The sequence below is a fragment of the Phalacrocorax aristotelis genome, chromosome 20 (assembly GCF_949628215.1).
Source record: "Phalacrocorax aristotelis chromosome 20, bGulAri2.1, whole genome shotgun sequence".
In the NCBI taxonomy this organism is placed as follows: domain Eukaryota; kingdom Metazoa; phylum Chordata; class Aves; order Suliformes; family Phalacrocoracidae; genus Phalacrocorax; species Phalacrocorax aristotelis.
The window spans coordinates 8,800,720-8,824,067 of record NC_134295.1 but is presented as its reverse complement, the minus strand read 5'-3'; the positions used below and the strand labels follow the sequence as shown (position 1 = coordinate 8,824,067).

Sequence of the window (23,348 nt, the reverse complement as noted above, 5' to 3'; positions counted from 1 at the left end):
TATAACTTAATATCTGTTTACACTATCTATTGTGACTATATCTATATACATCTATAGAACATTTATGCATCTATCTATTTAGACATACCGATCAACACTTTTATCAGAACTTATTTAGATTAGCTATCTGTTTAAAATTACATGTTTTGACACTAATTTTACACTTCTCTATTTAGACTGAGATATCTACTTATCTCTATACCTGTTTACACTTATTTTATTATCTTTATTTAGATTACATAGAATATCTAACAGAAGGGTTGGACTAGATGATGCCTGAGAACCTTCCAACCTGTGACCCTGCGGTAGGCTTATTATAGAACACACACTAAATTCAGATAGCTTTATCCAGGCAGACGACTTCTTATATATTTTGAAAACCAATATTAACTTATAAATAAAGAAAAAACTTTAAAATAAACTTTTTACCTACTGTATAGTACAAAGAACTTGGAATATAAAAAATTTAAAGTAGAAACATGTACAGGCTCTTAAAATATAAAAAACTTGTATAGACATAATTTTTTTGTGCATTTTAAACTCTATATAGAGGAAGGAATTCAAAATAGAAAAAAAAACCTTTTCCTTTATTGCAATGTCACACACCCATACTTATAGTTTATAATATTTAATAATCCCCCCACGACTCTTTGGGGAGGGACCCCCCATTATACCCCCATCTGTAACAGGTTAGCAGGATTCCTATGCACAAAATTCACCCAACATATGATATTTCAAAAGCACAACAGTATTTATTGCTCTGTTAGAGCCTTGCAGAAGCACTTACTAGCATATTGTTTTCCCCTCATCAGAGTCTGACCAACCCGACTATACCCGAGACACCGCCGAGCAGGAGGGTGACTGTGAGCAAGGTCATCGCGGAGAAGGGAGGTAGGCGTGGCACCTTCAGGGTGTCCCCTGTGGTTCCCAGAGCGTGCTCTGTCTCCCCCCCCCACCCTGCTTTGAGACGCCCCTTTTTATACCCTCAGCAGATTCAAGGCAAAAGTACTGCCTAGACGTTGCCGCACGCGTGGCCGGCACATGCAACAAGGCCTGCCGGGTACGTGCTCTGCCAGCTAACGGCGGTTCTGGGGTTGCAACAACATATTGTGCAATGACATTCCTCCCGCTTCCCCCCTTGGAGGTTGCGTTCTCACAGCTGTGTTCAGCTTGTGATTCTTCCACTATGGCCCTACACTGACCACCATCTAAAATCCCTCACGCACCATCCCGCCTCACCTGCTGCTCTGCTGCATCATTTCCCCACACATAGTGACATTAGTGTGCCCCGAGTAACAGGAAGCAAGCATGGGTGGGGACGTATTTACTGAGCATACCGAGATGCTTTCATCAAGGTGTTGGAAAAACAAAAATCTAACTATATGTCACCATATTAAAAAAATTGGAGCAGATGAAAATACAAACTGTTGTCAGCCTAAGGCATAGTATATCAGTTCAGTCAAAGGAGGTTTCTAAGTAAATGGATCAGCTTCAAACACAACACATCCTTTACAGCTTAAGTGAGCAGAACACTTAAACACTATTAACAGCTATTTATACTAAAAATCTGATCAAAATGGTACCACACTAAAAATTCTTGCTCGTGTTGGAAAAAGCCTCATCCCTTCCTTACGGCACTGCCGCAGGGAGATAACCCTATGAGACTGCAGGGCAATGCTATAGCGTACCAAGAACCTATGCTTACCGATTCCCCACCACGGCTACAGCTCTTTCACTGCTGCTGCTGCACATCACGCTTACTCAATGAAGCCCAAAGTGTCAAACCTAAAGGAGTAAAATCAGGGGAACACAGCTGCCCTTCTGAAGGCAGGCTGCCCGGGGTGAGGGGGGCAGCTGTGCGTCAGGGCACGGGGCAGCCAGGCAGACCAGATGCCAGTGGCTGACCTGCAAAGGACTTGTGCACTGCTGAGCCTAGGCCTTCGTTGGCTTGTCAGCACCTCGCCTCTGCACTGCCAGGACCCTGCTCTGCTCATCCTGCGTAAGCACAAGGCTTCAGCGAGCACACAACAGGAGAGCAGGGTAAGTGAGGGCATGTCACCAAGAAAAAACCCACACAGGAGAAAACCTCATGCAGGAGGCCCATTTCCGTGGAAGGGAGGACACAGACACATGCAGAGGAAGGGTGGGGGAGGAGACAGACACTGCTGGATGGGGGAATGTCTGGGCAGACACTCCATGGGGAACATGCATGGGGATGACTGACACCAGGGGGTCCCCCCAGGATAATCCACAATGGGCAACTCACCTGGGATAACCTGCAGCAGATGATCCACTCCAGATAACTGACCCACTGCGGAGAATCCATTCCAGACAAGCCCCAGAAATGCCCTTCCAAATACGGGTGTTTCACACCTAGTAATCCCCAAAATAGGATTTTCATAGTTTTTTTTTTTATAGGGTTGGGTTGGTCAATTATTGCTTTGGAGGGTTTTTTTGTTATCTTTGGGTTGTGTTGTTTTCCATTTTGCTGGGTTTCTTGGGGATTTGTGTTTTGAGTCTTTTTTTTCATAATATAAAAATTGTTGTTTTTTTTTTTTCAAAAACATTGTATAAAGTGGGGGGGGGTGTGTTTTTGAACCACAAGAACTGCTGATTTTCAGTTTGTTTTGTGGATGAGAGTGGCTGGTCCATGGGTTTTCTTCATTTGGAGTTTTTTGTAGTTTTTTTTTGTGGTGTGTGTTTGTTTTGTCACTCCCCAGCCCACCTACCTGATGTGCGGAAAGCGGATTCCACAATCTGTAAGACTGTGAAGTAGGTATGTTTATTCAGTGCTGGGCAGCACGGGGGGTAGTCCCACCAAAGTCATGCGCACCTGTGTGATAGTTTGTCTTCCATTTATATAGTAAAGCATTACAGATACATACAATTTCCCAATACGCCTATAGATATGCATGACCTTTCCCCACATCGTATTAAAATTAGCCAAAAAAGTAATTTCCATAAATCTTTCCCAACTGAGCTTGCACAGTGCCTCCTCGTGGTGGTGATCAGGGGTAGTAAAGATGAAGGCTGCTGGCTCCTCTTCATCACCACTAGTAACCTTTTGGTTTTGCGCAGACTCAGTTATCTCTTGACACTTGTCCAAACTACTGTTTTACCTGTTTTAGCTGGTTCTTTAGACAATTTTCTATCCTTCTCAGGAATTTGTCCTTCGCAAGTGGATTCCAGGCCTCCTTGCTAATTATTTTACACAGCGGCTAGACAAGCGTTCCGCAACAATTAACTTTCAGCTGGATAAGCATTCAGAGATAGAACAGTTAACTTCTGGTTTTGCATCTTAAGAGCCCCTTCCCCCTTTCATAGCCCCCAGCCATTTTCTTGCTTTCCAGCTGCACAAATCCACCTGGAGTTGACTCTTCCAGTTTTCTTTCCCCCAAAACTGTTTGGGTTTTTGTTAGTTTTTTCTGTTTGCTTTGGTTCCCCCACCCCCCACCACTGCAGACCCAGACTCAAAAGGTTTGGGGTTCTTTTGTACCCTGGCAGCAGCTCCCACTCTGCATGTGCGGCCCCACAGGGGAAAATCCCCATTTGGGGGAATCAGGCCCACACTGGGATAGGAAAAGGAGAAGGCGAGAGGGGCAGCATTTGAAAGCGCATTTGTATCTTCAATTGATGGGGGGAGTTGAGGGGGGTTGCCCAATTTATAAATCCTACGTATAAATAGGGTTTCTTTGCATTTTAAAAACCTTATATAGCATAGACATTTACACTTATGTGTCTACTTACACATCCATATGCTTATGGAATACATATATTTTACACATATCTATTTAGACTATTTACACTTACACAGAATAGCTATTTACACATACCTGTTTAGACTTACATATCAATACATATATAGAACACCTATTTAGACTAGCTATCTGCTTACTTATACTTTTCTGACACTTGAATCTTTTTCAACTTCTCTATTTAGACATCTACTTAGACTATGTAACACACAGTAAGTGTAGATGCTCGCTCTAGTCAGACTTCCTTCTATTTTGAATTCCTTCATAAATCCTTTTTCTTCATTTTAAACGCCTTTATTTTTTATTTTAAATATATGTAGACAGGCGAGTTACTTTTGTATTTTAAAATCCTGTATCTCAATGTAGAATTCTTTCTATCCTAAAATCCCTTTATACATCTATAAAGTAATAATACTTTTCAATTATATAAAATAGGAGGTTTTCTCTAATTCAGTGCCTCACACCCACGTTTGCTTCTTAAAATATTTTTCTTAAGAGCCCCCTGAGTTTTCTGGCATTTTTGGGCTGCAACCCCCCTTTTTTGGGGGGGGGAACCCCTAGATGACCCACACACACACTGACCTGCTCCTCTGATGCATTATCAGCTCCCCCATTGACACTGGGGTGCCCCGCATGACATCATCACCCCCCCAGGACTCCCCCTATTTTATTGTAGTAAGGTTGGACTAGGTGATCCCTGAGGTCCCTTCCAACCTGAGATTCTGTGATTCACCCCCAAGAAGGGCACTAAACAAGGGAATCTATTCCAACCTGCAGCTCATTAATAGTGTCATTTACAAAGGTACACACACCCACCCCACCCACCCCCCCCAAAAAAGGGGAGCTCTGCTAATATCTAAAAGGTGGGGCAGCCCCCCCAGCCCCTGTCCGCAGGCTGGCGGCTGCCCCACGGCAAAGCAGGAGCGTGCCAGAGGACAGTGTCATGTCTCTCTCGGGCTCTGCTTGGCCATGCTCCCACTCTGTTCCCACGCTAGGACGGGCTCTCTGGGGCAACGAACAGCCCCGGTCCCTGGGGGCCCCGACTCTCCCCACCGGGCAGCCCTCACGGCCGCACCTGCGGGGCACCCGCTGGAGACAGAGCCAGGAGCCTCCAGGCCGAGGGATGGCCCCTTACCTTCACCACGCTTAACGACCGGCAGGCATCTCTTGAGCATCACGAGACACTTAGACGACATCTGAAAAACAGAAATCCCAAACTATATTTCAGCACGTTAATAAAATAGCACAGAAGAAAATGGAGGAGCTCAGTCAGCATAAGGGGTAGGAAGGAAATTGAGCCGCAGCAAGATTCCAGGCAAACGGGTCACGTCAAAACACAACACATCCTTTAAAAGCTAGAGTGATTGGAACACTTGAAAACGGTATTAAGACTAACCGATACCATTTTGAACAGATCCTTCGCGTAACACTGAACGCTCTGGCTGGTGCTGGAAAACGTCTCATCCCTTCCTTACGGCACCGCTGCGGGGAGATAACCCCGTGAGGCTGCGGGGCAAAGTTGTACCGTAACCAGAACCTCCGCTTACAGACCCACCGCAGCAGCTACAGCCCTCGCCCTGCCGCCGCACGTCTTGCTGCCTGGCTCCATGAAGCCTGAAGTGAAGCGTCAAACTTGAAAGAGTAACGTAAAAAATTAAGAATAAATCTCAGTAATTCACTTTGTGCTGAGAAGGCGGGCGCGTGTTTACGCACATCCAATATGAGCGTCTAGGCTCTAAAAGCTTTCCATTTTCCTTCTGCGTTCATTTAACTCACACAGCCGTTCACACCCGCCATAAGATTATCTATCTCCAAAATACACAGCAGCAACGTGACTGGGGGGTTTTGGCGTGTTACGGAGTCGGGAGGGACGTCCGCCCAGCTGCCCCGCCCAAGAGATGCTGCTGAACTGCCAGGGAAACGCGCGTCGAAAGCGAGACTGAAATAAAATACTTAAGAGCGCTCCCTCAAAATACCGGCAGGAAACACCCCCCCACAACATTCAGTCGCCCCTCATTAAATATTTACAACAAATACCTACCTGCTTAAGTACACCTAACAAATCGTACCCTACATCTGCTTGGCAGTTACAGCTGAAACAGCGCAAGTCACATCGTAAATCAGACGCTGTTAGCTTTTTTCAAACTTTCATTTATGACAGAAGAATCGGTGAGTGAAGAGATCCCCGATACAGTTTTACTTTTTTTGGGGGAAAAAAAATACCACAACAAAAAACCACGCAAATCAAATCCCCAGTGTTGCAATACACGGGGCTACCAAGAAGGACCGGCAGACCTGCTAATGCGTTCGGCTGTACCGAAGCATGCAGGGGAACCGCATTTTATGGTATCTCGACTGTTACAACCCAAGCACTACCAATGCCATCAACCTTTGGAGTATGCGGAGATCCAAGCACAGCACAAGGACCATTGATTTTTTTATCTTAAAAAAAAGCAATACTTTGCAAGTCTTGTGCTGATGAGTTCTACTGACAAAGACATTGTCCTTAAGATGCACTCTGATGGCAAGTTCATAGAATGCAACCTCACTGAATAAGAAATATCTCAATTTTAAAAAATCTCTTCCTAACAAAAGTCACACTGCGGGGCTTTCAGATGGGCCAGATTATGAATCCTTTCACAACAAGAAACACACCAGCTAACCAGGATATTCTCGCAGTGGCCAGGTGCCTCTTCATCACGTGAGAAAAAAAAAAAAAAAACACACCAGGGCCAGCAATAAGTATCACACGGGTCAACACAGATCTCTTCCAGAGCACCCCCCTCATCAAAACGAACATGCCCATCAGCTCACCTGCTCTGCACAGATTCCAGCATCACACCCCGCTTCCGTCATCGCTTGTGGCACCAAATGTATCAACACACAGTAAACTACCGTTACGCTCGTGAGAAATCACCGCCCCGTGACTTCCTCATTACTACCCAGCTCACTTCTAATGCTCATACGCCGTTCCAAAGACGGCCCACGTGTTACCTACAAAACTGAAGAGCTCGACGACGGACCACGGCATTCTCTCGTCTTAGATGCTGGCCGCTGCCCCACCTTCTCAGACCTCTCATAGGCGTGCGGCAGCAGCACTCCGAGCCTGCCAGCGGCACCTGCAAAAAGCCAAGCGAAAAGGCACCTCCTGAGATGCTGCCCGATGCCACAGCCTGCCCGCACCGATCCCCGTCTCGCACCCCTTTCCCTCGACAGCCTCCCACCCGGCCTACGTCACTTGCAGCTGAACATGGCACCTCGCCCGCCGTCCGTAACACCCAAACGACACGCGTTGCTTATAACTTCCCCAGCAACACAACACCTCAGAAAAGAGCTGCTACTTCAGCCCACCAATCACCACTCGCCTTGCTCGACTTGCCTCCTTTGCTCATTGCTACGCTACTTCAAAACCAAAACAAAAGACAAATGCAAGGAGCAACGGAGTCACAGAGGCATCGGTCACATCTTCCCTCTATATACGCCACGCACCAACTCACCCGCTTACATCGGTCCCCTCAGTTCCCCTCCGTCGCCCTGCACGACTCGTCCCTTGGCATCTCCAAAACCAATACCAAACAAGTCGCCTGGTTGCACAGCAGTACCTTAACTGTTCCTGAACACCGACTATAACCTGCCATTAAAACAAACATACGACATCAAACATGAAGCCCTACGCACGTACAAGCTTGAACACCCTGCAGAGGTAATCTGCTCAGCTGAACTCTAGCTGCCTCTCCCAGATAGCCACGGTCACGGCCTCCGAGCCCACAAAACAGTCCTCGTCCGCTGAGGAGGGCCACTCAATCTGAGATGACGGTACCACCTTTCCCCCAACAGCCTTGGCACAGCAACAGATGAACCCTAACCTCTCATCGCTGTGCCACCTACCCTGTAGCTGTACACTTCTACGGGAGAACTTATCTTGGGCCGCATATCTCCGGGACACAGGGCTCTACCCACCCTGGGGACAGTGATGCACAGACATCAATACAATGGATACAAAATGTCCGTTTATTTAGCTGCGTCACACACTTATATAGCTCTTGAGCTTCCTGTTCCTGCCACTCCTACAGGGAGGAGTCTATCTTTCCGTCACATCCCGTGATCTTCCGGTCGCCGATCCCTGTCTATTCCCCTACATCTCCACCTCCCCATGCTACTAAAAATTCTACAAAGCTACTTGCGTAAGCGGATACATATTGCGGTCAGGTCTATATTCATGTAACTCTCGCAGGCGCTCTTTGATTTGTCTTATAACACAGCATAACAATGGCAGCCCACAAGTAACCATGGTTATTACACACAACAAGATCCCCCCCAATTATTACTATCTAATCCCAGTTCATATCTCTCTTTTGCCGCCCTTTCCCAGTGTCGCTCTCGTTGCAATATTGCTTGCGATCTTGTCAAGCAGCTCATTTCTTTTCCCAATGGTACGGCTAGCATGAGGATCCATGTCAGCAGACCCTGCAAAGAGACAACTCAGAAAGGGATTATTCATTGTACATCCTTGCACAGTTCTGCTTTCACACACTTTGCAGGCACCCACTCTATGCGCCCTTCATTCTCAACCGTGGCGTAGCCCCTCCCCAGGCATCTCAGTCTCCATCCTCTCTCCCATTGCTCACTGCCCGGGAACCTTACTCGTACCTGCGGATAGCGCTCGCCTGCTTGAGCTTTGCCAAAGTGCTTCTCCACTGCTGTAACTTGCTCCTGCCCGCGTATAAAATGATTAAGCGAATATAATGCACGCATTAAAATAGTTTGCTGAGCTGGTATGGGTATAGCTCCCTTATACTCCTCCCCCTCCCCAAGCTGTATTATTTTTGCTTTCAAGGTGCGATGAGCGCGTTCTACTATTGCCTGCCCTGTGCTATTGTAAGCAATGCCGTGTTTTAATACAATATTCCAAGCTTTACACCATTCTTGGGTACTTCGAGCCCGAAAGCATGGTCCATTATCTGTTTTTATCTCGGTAGGCTTTCCAAGCCACGCCATTACCGTGGTCCAATGCGCAGGCAAATGCGTTGCGGTCTGCCTCCGATGTTGAGTAGCCATGATGACTCCACTATATGTATCAATTGTAATTGCCAGGTGCCGTCCGGGGGCCAACTGTGGACATTCAGTAAAGTCAGTCTGCCAGATAGCATTTGCTTCCAGTCGAGGGTTTACTCCTGCCTCCCACAATGGCGAGTGCTGACAGTAAGGACAGGTGGCTACTACTTCTCTTGCTGCTCTTATTGAGATGCCACACTCCTTTGCCAAGGCTTTAGCACCGAGGTGCAGTTGTTCATGCAGTTTCTTTGCCTCCGTCAATGTCCAGACTCCCGCGGCCGCCTCATCAGCCATGCGATTCCCCTCAATCAGTGGTCCAGGCCCCATCTGATGACTGTGAATGTGAATTACTGTCACAGTTACTCCTCGCTGCGATAAAGCAACCTCTAGCATCAAGGCAATTTCCGTGTGTGGTACACCCTCTCGTTTCATGGACGTGACTAATTTATACACGTATAAGGAGTCTGTGCACACATTTATATGCTGATCTATATCCTTTCGCAGGGCCACCTCTAGCGCTTTCGCCTCCAGCCACTGCACACTTTTACCCTGCTCCTCATACGTCTGGCGCATCCAACTATTCTCTTGTTTCCACACTACTGCCGCTCTGTTCATCTTCGAGGAAGCGTCTGTGAAATATGTTGGTCCTGGGTGAGGGGTATCCAAAACTCTACTATCCACACTTAAATCCACCACTTTGGCTGTCTCGGCCCACCTCTGTACCGTGCCTGTGACGATTTTCCCTGGGTATGAGTATACTGCCAATTGTATATCCTCTTCACTCTCTACCACCTTCCGCCATTTCTCCCCATTCCACGGCACTGTCAGCTTATCTGGCTCCTTCCCAAAGATTCCCTTGCTTTCCCATCGCAGACGCCAAATCATTCCCTCCGCTACCTTGACTTTTCTGGAGAACGCATCCTTGGGAACCTTCTGATATACCCATTGCAGTGGTTTTTCTTCCCCCGCCCGTATTTGATATAGCAATCCTAATCCTCCACCGGCGGTCAGAATCCAACCTGCAATTAATTCCTCCTGGGGGTCCCACCGCCATACTCCTTCCTTTTGCATTCGACGTTCTATCATCTGCAACTGCTGGACTGTCTCAGGGTCTAAACTCCTGGGCTCCCATGGGTCGATCCCTTTCAGCAACGCATAGAAAGGTTGCATCTCCTCACCGGTGACGCGCACGAATGTCCGCAACCACTGCAGTGCTCCTACCAGCTTCTGTACATCGTGTAAATTTTTAACCCTAGGTGTAAGTTTAATAGGCTGAGCTTGTATGGAATCCCCTTGTATTCTAGCACCCAGAAATCCACACACTGGTCCTCACTGTACCTTTGCCTCAGCTACCTTGAGGCCCTGTCCCGCAAGGCCCCTTTGGGTGTCTGAAAAGACTTGTTCACACAACGCCTCCGTGGGCGCAGCTATGAGGACGTCATCCATGTAGTGGATCATGTAGATTCTCTCCTGATACTGTTGCCTTACTTGCTGCAATGCAGAAGCCACATACCTCTGGCAGATCGCTGGAGAATTTTTCATCCCCTGCGGAAGTACTGTCCACTGCCATCTACTACCTGGTTCTGCGCGGTTCACCGCAGGCAGAGTAAAGGCAAATCTCTTTCTATCATCTGGATGTAGCGGAATGCTGAAGAAGCAGTCTTTGATATCTAAAACAATGACTCGCCATCCTTTCGGGACAGCACTCAGATCTGGCAGGCCAGGTTGGAGAGGCCCCATGTCCTCCATTTGCTGATTTACTGCTCTAAGGTCATGCAGCATCCTCCATTGGTTTTTATCTTTCTTTTTTATAGCAAATATAGGGGTGTTCCACGGGCTCATCGAGGGCTCTAGGTGCCCTGCTTTGTGCTCTCGTTTTACTATAGCTCTTACAGCCTGTTTTCTCTGTTGTCAGGGGCCACTGCTCCACCCAGATGGGCTGTTCGGTTTTCCACACTAACTTGTGGTGATGAAACCCCTCTGAGGCAGTGGCCCTTATGCTAAATTTTTCAACCCGATCCCCATCTGGGCAAGGGCGTCTCGCCCTAACAAGGGGCTTGCTACCCGATCTGCTACTAGTATGGTCACTACGGCCGCGAGGAGCTTCCCTGCCTCGTCCATGACTTCGAGTTTCACAGGGCAAATACTAGTTCTCGTCTGTTGTTCTCCTCCTACCCCTATTATATGTTTTCCCATGGCAAGGGGCCAAGTTGGCGGCCACCGTTCGAGTGGCATCACTGTGACATCTGCCCTGGTATCCACTAACATTCCCAGGCATATCCGTGCCGGGCAACTCGGCTCTTGCGGGGTAATCATCACCGCTGCCATGGGTCTCTCATCACAGCCTATGACCAAGGCCACGCGGGGGCTGTAACCTGCAAATCTTGCTGGTTCTGCTCCCCTGCCTGAAGTTTCACTCCCCCTTGGCCCGCTATGGTGGGCCAAGCTCCTGGCGCTGGCACCATGATGAGGGCCATTTGACTCACAGGAGGCGCGAATCCCCCTCGCTTCGCCCTCCTTTGGCCGTTTCCCAGCTTTGTAGTTGGACAATCTCTTGCCAGGTGTCCTGGCTTCCCACACACCCAGCACCTCCCTACTGGGTGCGCTCCTCCTCCATTACGTCCTCCCCTTTCTGCTAGCGGGCACCCAGCTTTAAAGTGCCCTTGCCGCCCACACAAGTGACATCTCGGCCCCACCCTGGCCACTTGCACCATCACCCTTTCTTCGCTTCCACAGTCAGGGTTCTGGCAGATGTGCGCTCCCACACCGCCATGCTGATTCAACGCCTCCTGGCGTAAGACATGCCTAATGGTTTGACCCAACGGCGCCCCTACCGCCAGGGTGCGGAGGATATCTTGTGTTTGCGGATTTGCTTGATTTCGGAGGCAATCCATAAGGACTGCCTCCTTGGCTGCTGGTAGCAATTCTGATTCTATAATAACCTTCTGCAACCTGTCACAAAACGTTGTAAATGGCTCTGCTAGTCCTTGCTGTATCTTTTTTCAAGGTTCTGCTTTTTTCTCATACCTGCCCACTTCGCTATACGCTCTGCGGGAACTCTCCGTTACTGCTTGCAGCTCCCTGCCCCTTAATTCTGCTGTTTGCAACTGCGGGGTTTCCAGTCCTTGACTTCTGCCAGTGAGCCGGTCAAGGGTGGTCCCTCTCAGCGGGTGGCCCGGAACTGCCACCGCTTGCTGTACGAGGGCATGGCAGGCACTGTGCATTGCCTCCTTCCAAAGTATGTACATTGTGGGAGCCAATATTGCTTTCGCCAACTGCTTAGCATCAGAGGGGGTCAACGGCGCTGCATGCGCAGCGTCCGGCAGCAATCCTACTCCTTCGTCTTTCAGCCCCTTTTCTCTAATTTCTCGCCATAAACTTCGCACTAGCTTGGCATCTATCGGCATCCACTCCACCCCTCCTCCTGGAGCTAGTCGGACAGGGAAGATCCCGGGCATCTCTATCCTTACTCCATCGAGGCTACAATCTCTGGCTATCAGCCGCCAGTTAGGTAACTCGACTGACTGCCGCTGGGGCGCCCCCTTCGTTAAGAGTCCTGTCTGCCGCCGAGTTACTTCCCCTAGTGCGCGCATAACCTGCTGCAGCTGCCGCAGCACATCCTCCACGGACCCCTCCAGAGCTGCAGCGCTCCGGACCTCCCCTTTTGGCGGTCCCTCCCCTCCCTCACTCTGACTGGTCCTCCGAGTCCCTGCTGCCTTATGCCTCTTTTTTGCGCGCTGCAGGCAAGCTGCTCCCTCTTCCCACATGTGGGCATCGGTTTCTCCCCCAATTTCTGATTCGCTGCTACTTGAGTTTGTCCTATACCCCCCCTGTCCTCCCCGACAGGCACCCCAACCCCCCTCCTCATCCGACTCCCATCTCAAGGGTTGCCCCGGGAGCCAGTCTCGAGGGTCGGGCAGAGGGCGGTGCCGCTGCTGGCGCTGCTTCCGGCGCTGGTCATCTTTCTCCTTCTGCTCCGTCACTCCCGCTGCGTCCACTGCCACATCACCCTCCTCACGCGCAGGCACCCGCGCCTGTGCCAAATCATCCCAGGGGTATGCGGGGGGGGGCATTCCAAGGGTCCTACTGGCTCAACAGGGAACACCGCCGCTTCCCGATCCACCTCCTTGGGAGCCTCAGACTGAGTCGCTGGCCAGGCTACTCAGTCCGAACTCTCCCCTTCTTTCCCATCCCCGCGATGCTTGCCCCTGTCTGCATCCCCACTGCCCCTCCTGGGTCTCTTTCCGGGCTACTGTCGCCTGTAGCACCGTGCAGGCACCACCACGCCTGCCGCCACGTCTCCTGATCATCCCGAGCTTTCAATAGTAATCGGTGTATCTTTCCCCAGAGCTGTATGTACTGGGTTTTTCCCATCATAGCCCTTTCGGCTAACTCCTCTTTAATTCTCACCCAATTATCTTTTAACTATGTCTGCGGGACTTCGTATGAGCCCCTGCGTAATCATCCATTGGATGGCCTTTGAGGTAGGCGCCTTCGATATCGAAGTACCATATTCCTTCCCCAATCCCTTCAGTACCTTTACGACTGATTCCATGGCGCGCCCGCCGACCTGCGGCTCCCCGTCCCGCCCCTGCGTGCCCCAAGCTATCTTTTCCCCCGGCGAACTTTCCAAGCCGCCCCGCCGATCATGTCGGGGTCACCACTTGTAGCTGTACGCTTCTACGGGAGAACTTATCTTGGGCCGCATATCTCCGGGACACAGGGCTCTACCCACCCTGGGGACAGTGATGCACAGACATCAATACAATGGATACAAAATGTCCGTTTATTTAGCTGCGTCACACGCTTATATAGCTCTTGAGCTTCCTGTTCCTGCCACTCCTATGGGGAGGAGTCTATCTTTCCGTCACATCCCGTGATCTTCCGGTCGCCGATCCCTGTCTATTCCCCTACATCACCCGACTCTACACGGCCAGCAAGGCGGCCTCGAGCCAAACTCACAAAACGCACACACCAACGCTATGAGAAACACTACAAACTGCGCGCCTCCGAGACGAGAGAACGCTCTCGGCAAACACAGAGACAACTGGACGGAAGAGCTCGTCCAGCAACAAGACCTGCAGAACCCTGACAGGGATGCAAGGAGGCCCTAACGAGATCCAAAAAGATTAGAAGAGCATCAGGGCCCGTGACAAGAAGTTCCTCTCAAAACTGAGAGGGAAGAGGCACAAGAAGCCCGGCTACAAGACCTAAGAATGTAAGGATGCAGGAAAGAAATCACGCTCCCTGAAAATGGACAGCAACAGAGCAGAGCTGTTCACGCATCTGGGAACGACGCCACAGACCACAACTGCCCAGAAACTCCTCAAACAGAGCGATCCACACTTTAAACTGTAACGCAAAAAAAGAAGCACCCGATGGGCGCCAGCCCCACAATTAGAGCCTTGCCAGCCCCTAGGGATAGCGCTGTGCTCCTAAGAGCAAAGAGAACAAAGTCACCAGCCCCATGCGCCTCCTCACTGCGACCCAGCTCGCCTGAAATGCTCCTCAAATAGCCTTCAGTCGCATCTTCCCTTTAATCCTGCACACAGACCCGCCACCTTAGTGTGCTCTACTCAGCTCTGCTCTATCACCCTGCACAGCTCCATCTTCATCCTCTGCAAGAACAGCATGATAGAACAAGTCACCTGGACGCACAGCAACAGCTTAACCATTCCACAGGTCTTGCTTCCACATAGGAATACCATCTAGAGCCCAACTACTGCATGCCATTAAAGGAAATACCTTCAATCAAATGTTAAGCCCCACGCACGTACAAGCTTGAACAGCTGAGAGGTGCCCTCTGCTCAGCTAGCACTCTAGCTGCCTCTCCCAGACAGCTACGGTCATCCCCTCGGCACCCACAAAACGCCCCGGAAATTACCGTCCTCGCCCGCTGCCAACAGCCACTCGCTCCGATGAGGGTTGTACGGGCGTTGCCAAAACAGTAACATTAACCATATACTCTTATTGCTATTCTTTCCCCCGCTCTACCATTGCTACACCCTCAGGCGGAGCAGCTCTGACACAGGCATCGACGTGCACAGACTGACACTGCTCACAAATACTACAAGTGACATGATCGAGGCACCTAAGAAAATTCTCACCAAGACGACGGACTTCCGGCCCAGAGATGCCACCGGGCAAGAAGATCTATACGGCAGCGAGGAAGAAGCTATAGCATCCGCAGAGAAGTCACGTACCATCATCACTTGCGATAAAACCATATACCCACAACTAGGACGATGCACGAGCGACAAGCTACCCTTAAAGACCTCAGAACGTTCAGGTGCAGGGAACAGGTCCCAGAAAAGGGCTCCGGGTATTCAGACTGCTCTTCAGCAGCAGTACTGAGGCCGCCTTAACCACCACCGCAAAAAGATGACCTTCTGTAAAGGTCAAATATTAAAGACACAAGACAAATCTATGCAGTAGACTTAAAATGCGAGAGAGGAAGCTCTCTGTTACCATTATGCCGATGAGCCAGGGCTTGCAAAACCCTCAATATTGCTACCTAGGTGCCTGCTCAGCACAGAGAATAACAGACACATCGAGACCCGAGTACAGTAAGGAACAAAGACAGACTACAAAATCCACACAACAACACAAGCACAGGCAGAACTCCCCTGCCTGGCAGATGCTTCTCTTTTGCAGAAAGGACACCACAACCTCTCTCGGCCCAAACGTGTCCGGTCTCTGAACGGTACCCTCCACTGATTTTACAACCCCTGCCTGCCCCACCTGCGCTTCCCCCAACCGACCGGCCACCTGCACAAAGACCGCATCGGCCCCTCAGCTTCCCTTCCAAATCTGGGGGCTCAAAAGCCATCCTTTAAAAAGGACACACAGGCTACATAGGATGGGGCTGCGGTCACACAGATACTCTTCATCTCCAAACGTGCGGTGCCATCACTCAGCATCGCACCACTCAACACTGGCCACTTCCGCAACAACAGCCTCCTCGGAAGCGCCGTGAACTTCCGCTCCCCCACGCTCTAATGAGGCTGGATGTCGTGGCCGCTGCCACCTACGGTGCCTAGAGAACCAGAGAGACAAGGCGACCCCTGCGCCTGGAAGCAGCCGCCCACTCACAAACAATTCCACACCCCAAAAATAACCGCTGCTACGGTTTCCTGTTCATCGCTCACCTTGCCCGATAAGCTCGGGGCAGACATCCCGCTTTGCATATAGTTTTGTGAGTCCCTTCATTAACTAGTCACATAGGTGCTCGCACTGCACGACCCCTCCGTTGTCACGTGCTGACCTACCTTCTCACGATGCTCTATTCGCCCCCTCCCTCCCGTGTCCGGCTCCCTGCCATACATCTCCACCAACAGCCACATTCCAGACTCATCCTTTCCCCTGCCATGCCAACACGGCTCCGCTCACCTCCCAATCCGTGCCTCCCGGGTCAGTGGCCACGTCAGGTGCCTGCTCGCATACTCGGTCCGTCCCCAATGGCTGGGGAACCGTCACCTTCAATGCCAGGCCCACTTCTGGGGAAATACAGAGAGGCACACAGATATTAGACACTGCTTTCCAAAAGCAAGAGCTCACCACGCAAAACAAACAAATCCTTTTGACTGACTTGTTCGGCAACACAGAGACCCCAAAGGCAGAAATCCCAGACGAGTGACCACACAGCCTGCCCCGTCACAGCACACGACGCCATCTGCTCGCCTTTGCCGTCACGCCTCGCTCAATTGTCCTGCTTAACCCTAGACCTGTTACTTAAACTGCAAGAAAAAGTCAAACCACGCAACACACAAAAATTACAGTTCGTGTCAGATGACTCAAGCACAGGCGGACACCGATAGGGCAAACGCCAAAAGCAGTACGGGAAGCAAACGGGTGTGGCTGGTGTAGTGACACACTCTCCCTTTGTAGGTAACTCGCTCCTGAGCGACTCCATGAACAGCTGCGTGGAGAACCTCTCGGCAGACAGCACGCTCGAGTGGCCGTGCTGACACATACGGGGAAGGAGACTGGGCTACCGGAGGCTGCTTGCACACAGAACGCGACCATTAGCTAACACTAAAACACCCCTTTCCCAACCATCCCCCGGTACCAAGACTTCAAAAACCCCTCCTCTCCTCCTGAACTGTCAGGGAAGGAACCTCACTCCCTCCCGACAGCTCCTGCCCTGTATTTGCACCCCTAAAGCCCCTCTGTCAGCCGCTCCTCAGGAGCTGCCCTTCCCACCTCTGCCCCGCGTTCTGCGAGCACCTCCCACCTTCCGGCTTCCCGCAGACTCCGTGCTCTCTACAGGCCCACAAAATAACGGAAGCCCTGATGCTTATAATCTACAAGGGACCTGCCGCAAGCTGCAAAGGTTCTCGGGACAACGTGGTACTCTGCGGGCGATCGGGAAAGGCGACGAGCAGTTCCGTAACCCGACACACACTATGCGTTACGTCCCTGCTGCTTTCTGAAGGAAGGCTAGAGCTCCATATACAGACGCGTACAACACGCTCACCCTAACCCCTACCGCAGCATCTCGCCATCAGTCCTATTGAGAGATAACGTCAACAACTTGCACAGGCAAAACCGGTGGAAAAAATATAAGCTACCTTTGGTCAAGTCATAAAATTCCTGGAAAACAAAACAACCAAACAAAAAAAACCTACCACACAAAAAAAACAAACCACAAACAAAATAACCCAGACAAAACCATAACACCCCCACAAAACCAAATAATCCAAAACAAACTATTAGACCATCTTGCTACCCCTGAACACCCAACACAAACTTACTGACCCAAGGGAAAAACAAAAGCTCGTACAAGTGTACTTTCTAATATATATCTGCTGCTCAACTTTGACTGCTCCTTAATCTCTTACCTCAGCCAGAAACCTCCCCCTCTCTAAATGTCAAAGCACACCTACCCAAAGAGCTTAGACAGCTCAAAACCTGCAACCAACTCAAGGAACAGTACCAGAGAAGCCCAGGAGCAGAATGAGCCTCCTGAAAAAAGGCTGGGGCTCATCTATGCCAGCGGAATGGCAAAGCAGAATGATATTTTTTTAGAATCCCTTCTCAAAAAATATCTCTGGTTATAAAGTAAATCATTTACTGTAAAACCATCAACCATTCGGAGTCACCTCAACGCGCTCTCTCGCTCAGTCCCTTAACAGAACTGGATCAGTCTCAAAGGACAAAAAACATGAAAAGAAATGTTGAAATACACAAGTGTATCGGGAACCGTACGAAGCAGCTAAATTAACACCTCAATAGCTGGGACAAAACTAAATTGTAAAGGACAACAAAAAAACACCCCAGGAGACGCATCGATAAAAACAGATGAAGGCTCTCTCTTCTCGCAGAAGCTCAAGGAGAGACCTGAGCCAACGGTACACAGCTTTGGGGTATCCGATACCGAAAAGAAACATACTCGAGACAGAAAACAGACTGCTTTGTGCTGTGGAGCACAAAGGTGGCTTTGGCAAAGGTTCTGCCAGGACAAGAGTCACGGTTACAGGGAACGGACAGCGGCCGGCAGGGGAAACGCCGTCGGCGTGAAGGGGCCAGCGGGGGAAATGCCACCCTCAGCTAACGCTGCGCTATCAAGCCTCAAGCGAAAACTGCAGAGTAGTTACAGGAGACGGGCATAAGATGGATGCTGAATATCACTTGATGGTCACAAAATCTCATGGGGATGGGCACCACGTAGCCTCGTGGACACCCCTTAGACCCAAACACTTAACGAGAGACGCTTCTTGCCAAAATACAAGCTCGACGAGGAAAAGCCAAAGCTGATGCGGGGGCAACTACTAAAATCTCAGTACGTGAGCAGGCATTACTTAAGATGGTGCAGTGGTTCTGCCGGGTCCGTCCAACCTGTGCAACGGGTTCTAACGCCTGTCCAGCAGTGTCCATGATCCCTCTCACGGCCTCCCACGTCATAGACACCTCCCCTGCCCGGGACCGCGTTTTCCATGTCCCACCCCTCCCCATCCCCGCAATAAAAATCAAACACAACAAATAAGCAGTCCACTTCATCTTCTTGGCCTCCAAAAGAAGCTTCCTTCCACTGCTGAGTGTCAACACAGACATCCTCATGCTGTTCCTCAAAAGCAGGCTGGCCCTCGGGTGCCCGTACTGCCAAAGGAAGAGAAAATGATTATGCTCTTATAATGAGCTCCATCACCCTCTCCTTCTTCAGGAAATCGAATCCCGATCACTACATACCACAACTTTGTGCAGGAGATGGCCGAGGCCAGCCCCGTAAATGAAGCACTCTGTGACCCTGCTTTCTCTTGTGGCCACAGCACCCGCCACCGGGGAGCCCCAAACCCCTTTGGGACTCCCTAGGAAAACCAGATAAAACTAGTTCAAAACATCTGGCAGGTGAGAGATGACTGACAAACACGTATAGCCCACCTCAAACCAGCTAGAGAGCTGACTTCCTCCCCCACTAAACTCTCGTCTTCGACAAATACACCAAACAGAACAATGTTTACACTGCACAGAACAAAACCCTTACCCTCTGACACTCTAAAAAGGATTTGTGCACCCACAAAATATATATATTCATGCTATTGACCCACGTGCCACAATTCCTCAGCGTCAGCCCCACAAAGACAGGAGAACGCCCAATGCTCTCTCCATGGATACCCCGATGCTCCGCTCCCTTCTTCGCCGCTCCTGTCACGGGAAAACGCTGGGAATAAAAAAAAGGTTCAGAGAAGCAAAACAATAAACAATAGGGAGAGGGACCAGTGCAAAGGAATAGAGAGAGGAAGAGACGAACAGGAAAGAGACAACCCCATCCTGAGCACAGCCTCTGGAGAGGGAAAGAGGAAACAGCAACCGTTATTACCGCAGATCGACCCAGACCAAAGCCTCTCCTTCCGCAGGGGCTTCTGGACACACCGCTCCTTCCCCGCGCTACTGCTACGGGCCCCTGCGCCGAGGGGGAATCCAGTGCACTTGAGGGCCGGCTCGCTGCCTTCACGACAGGGCCTGGGGGCGGCCTAGGGCTACGCAGCACGCTTCAGGGGAGGTGCCGGGGCTGGGGGCAGGCGCACGGGGCAAGGGGGGGCCAGGGGAGGCTGAGCAGGAGCTCCGGTGAGCCGGGGAGGCAGCCATCATCTGCGCCCTGGGCAGGGGGAAAAGGTCATCGTCCTCCTCCTTTTCCTCTTCCCTTCTGTCAGCTCCCGGGAACTCACCGCTTCTTGGGGAACGGCCGCACCTGGAAGCCGCCAGAAATCAACACGAATCCGACCCCAAAAATACACCTCGCCTGCCGTACGCGGCACGGCCGCCCGGCACCCGAGCGCCGGAAGACCGCGCCTCCCGCCACGCCCCGGCGAACCACGTGACAGGGCCAGCAGCCACTGCGCCAGGACTACACCTCCCGGCATGCTCTGCGCCACAACACGGCCGCCCGGCAGCCGCGCGCAGCAAGGACTACACCTCCCGGCAAGCTCTGCGCCACAACACGGCCGCCCGGCAGCCGCGCGCCGCAGGGACTACACCTCCCGGCATGCTCTGCGCCACAACACGGCCGCCCAGCAGCCGCGCGCCGCAGGGACTACACCTCCCGGCATGCTCTGCGACACAACACGGCCGCACGGCCAGCCCACAGCCACACCACCACAGCTCCCGGCACGCCGCGAGCCCGCCTTCCCCGCTCTGACCCTGCGGGGCACCGTCCCTCCCGCCGATGCACCCGGAAGCCCCACCGAGCCCTCAGCACAGCCTCGCTCTCCCCACCGCCCGCTCCGACCCGGCGCTGCCCCGCTGCAGCCCTCCTCGGGGCTTGACCGGGGACCCAGCGGTCCACCACCCAGCTCCCACTCACCTTCTCCCTCGCTACAGTCGCAGCCCGCTGACGCTCGGCCACAGCTCCGCTCCACCCTCGGCTCTCACTGGCCCCCCGGAGCAGGGCACCACCCCTTTTCCAGGGAGGAGCCAGCACCATCAGCCCCACCGCCCGCACCTGGGGCTTCTCCAGCCCCCACCCACAGCTGAGGCACAGCAGCAACACAAGGCCCCCTCCCCTCACCCCCACAGTGCACCACCTCCTCCCCTGGGCTCCATCACAGCCCCTTCCCCACGCAAAGGGAGCAAAAACGCAGCCCTGAGGGCAAAGGAGAGGGCAGGTGTTTGTGCAGGCGCACACGTAAAAAGTCCCAGGAGCGATTCGTGGCTCAGGGTCCCCAACGCTCACCCTGCCCCAAGGCCACCTCAGCCGCCGTTGCCACAGCCGCACGGAGCTGGTTTTGCTAGGATAGTGCTCATTTTCTCCACAGTAGCTAGGAAGGGATAAGTTTTGGATTTATGCTCAAAACAACGTTAATAATGTAGAGATGTTTTGGTTCTTGCTGAGCACTGCTTCCACAGTCAGGGCCTCTTCTGGTTCTCTCAGTGCCCCACCAGCAAGTAGGCTGGGAGAGGACACAGCTGGGAAAGCTTTCCCAGCTAACTGACCAAAGGGATATTCCATACCATTTGACATCATGCTCAGCACACGCAGCTGGGGGAAGAAGGGGGAGTCCTTGGGGGGGGGGGGGGGCGGGGGCTACGGCATTTCTCTCCATAAGTAACCATTACACATGACAGAGCCCTGCTTTCCCAGAGGTGGCTCAACACCTGCCCGCCGAAAAGGAGGAGTGAATTAATTCCTTGCTTTGCTTCCACGCACAGCTTTTGCTTTACCTATTAAACAGTCTTGATCTCAACCCATGATTTTTCTCACTTTTACCCTTCCAGCTCTCTCCCCCAGCCCACTGAGGGTGGAGTGAGCAAGCAACTCCCTGGTGCAGAGTTGCCAGCTGGGGCTAAGCCACAGCACACACTTGTCCTGGTTTGGCAGGGAACGGACCATCCGTCGCCTGGCTCCTGGGGCGACGGGCTGCTGGGCAGAGGAGGAGGCCACCAAAGATGAGGAGCAGGGCACGGGACAGTAGGAGGAGAGAAGAGCAGCATCCGGCTGGACGGGGGCGGGGGGGGCGTGTGTGTGTGTAGTGAGAAGGCACGAGGCAGGGAACAGGACAGCCAGAGAAGGACAGGGAGCCTGACGGAGGTGGAGATAAAAGCAGCAGAGAGAGGGAAGAGCAGGACACACACCAACAAAGAAGGATGAAGAGCAGGCTGGAGACGCACAAAGAACCTGGGGCAGGCAGCACGACAGCGAGGGAGGAAAGAAGAATAGGGGCAGGAAGCTGGACCGAGTGAGATGGAGACAGACAAGATAAGCGACAAGAACAGGGCAGAAAGGGAAGAATGAAGCCGCAGGGACAGGGAGCCGAGACAGCCAACGACGGAGGGAAGGGGCCAGGAAGGGAACACCACAAAACAAACCATGGGGCTACGTGGTACAGAGCATGAGCAGGGAGAGAATTAACAATTAGGGACAGGGAGCCGAAAAAAAAAAAATGGAGATGGAGAGCAAAAGGAATCGCAATGTGTACAGAGAGAAGAGAAACAATTCTAAAATAGGGTCATGGGGAAGCCAGAGACAGCAAGATGGAGAAAGGACAAAAGCTACAGGCTACAGGGCAGAGAGGGAAGAATTAATGAGTAGACACAGAGAGCTGGGCAGAAAGAGGTGGAGAAAGGCTGAAGATCACACAGCCAACAGGGAAGAGAGAAGAGAGGGAGGAATTTTAAAAACAGGGGCAAGACGCCAGAGAGAGGGAGAGAGAGGCAACAATAAAATGGGGACAAGCCACAGGGCAGCGAGGAGGGAATCGATGAATAAGAACAGGAGACCAAAGAGAACACAATGCAGAATGGAAAAAAAGGAACAGCGGCCTACAGGGAAGGAGGAATTAAAGATCAGGCACTGGGAGGCAGACAGAGACACATGAAGAAACAAGTGGAAAAAAAACGGCAATGGGCTACAAAGAAGAGAGGGAGGAAATGAGGAAATAAAACATAGCAGCAAGGAGCTGGACAGAGAGAGAAGACGACAAACAAATAGCACGGGTCTACGTGACAGAGAACGTGGAATTAGAACACAGAGAGAGGGAGCCGGACAGAGAGAGGCCGAGAGAAAAATCTGGACAGGCTACAGTGGGCAGAGGCAGGAATTAAAACCTAGGGACAGGGAGCTGGACAGAGAGAGATGGAGGTCACAGGGAACAGCAGTGGGTGCAGGAAGAACAGGAATTCATGAATAGGGAAAGGGAGCTGGACAGAGAAGAACTCAGAAAGGCAAGAACAGTAGCAGGGTACAGAGCAGAGAAGACGAATTAAAAAGCGCGGGGGCAGCATTGAGGCAGACAGAGAGAGATTAAGAAAAAAGTCACGGGCTACGTGGCAAAGCAGGAATTCAGAAACGGGGATGGCAACCAAGGGAGAGTGAGCTGGTGAAGGATAAAGGGCATTCAAAGTGAGGGACTAGAGGAGCTGAGAAAAGCAAGGCAGAGAAAAAACAGAATCACAGAGAGAATCACACAAAGCCAAAAAAGAAGAAACTGAACAACAGGAACAGGTGTAACCAAAGCGATGAAATCAACCAACCAGAGACTACGTTCCATTACAGGAACATGGAGCGTACGAATCAGCGTATCTGTTGATCTGCATTTTAGT

General features: G+C 51.4%; 1 long non-coding RNA gene across 1 annotated transcript; it reads right to left on the bottom strand.

Moving 5' to 3' along the window:
* Window positions 1-15,903: 15,903 nt before the first annotated feature.
* Window positions 15,904-19,463, bottom strand: LOC142066851 (uncharacterized). The gene is made up of 4 exons (XR_012663817.1): window positions 19,358-19,463; window positions 18,999-19,113; window positions 18,805-18,908; window positions 15,904-16,306 (listed from the first exon to the last, which is right to left on the bottom strand). It is a non-coding gene; the product is annotated as an uncharacterized LOC142066851 (long non-coding RNA).
* Between the last annotated feature and the right edge of the window lie 3,885 nt (window positions 19,464-23,348).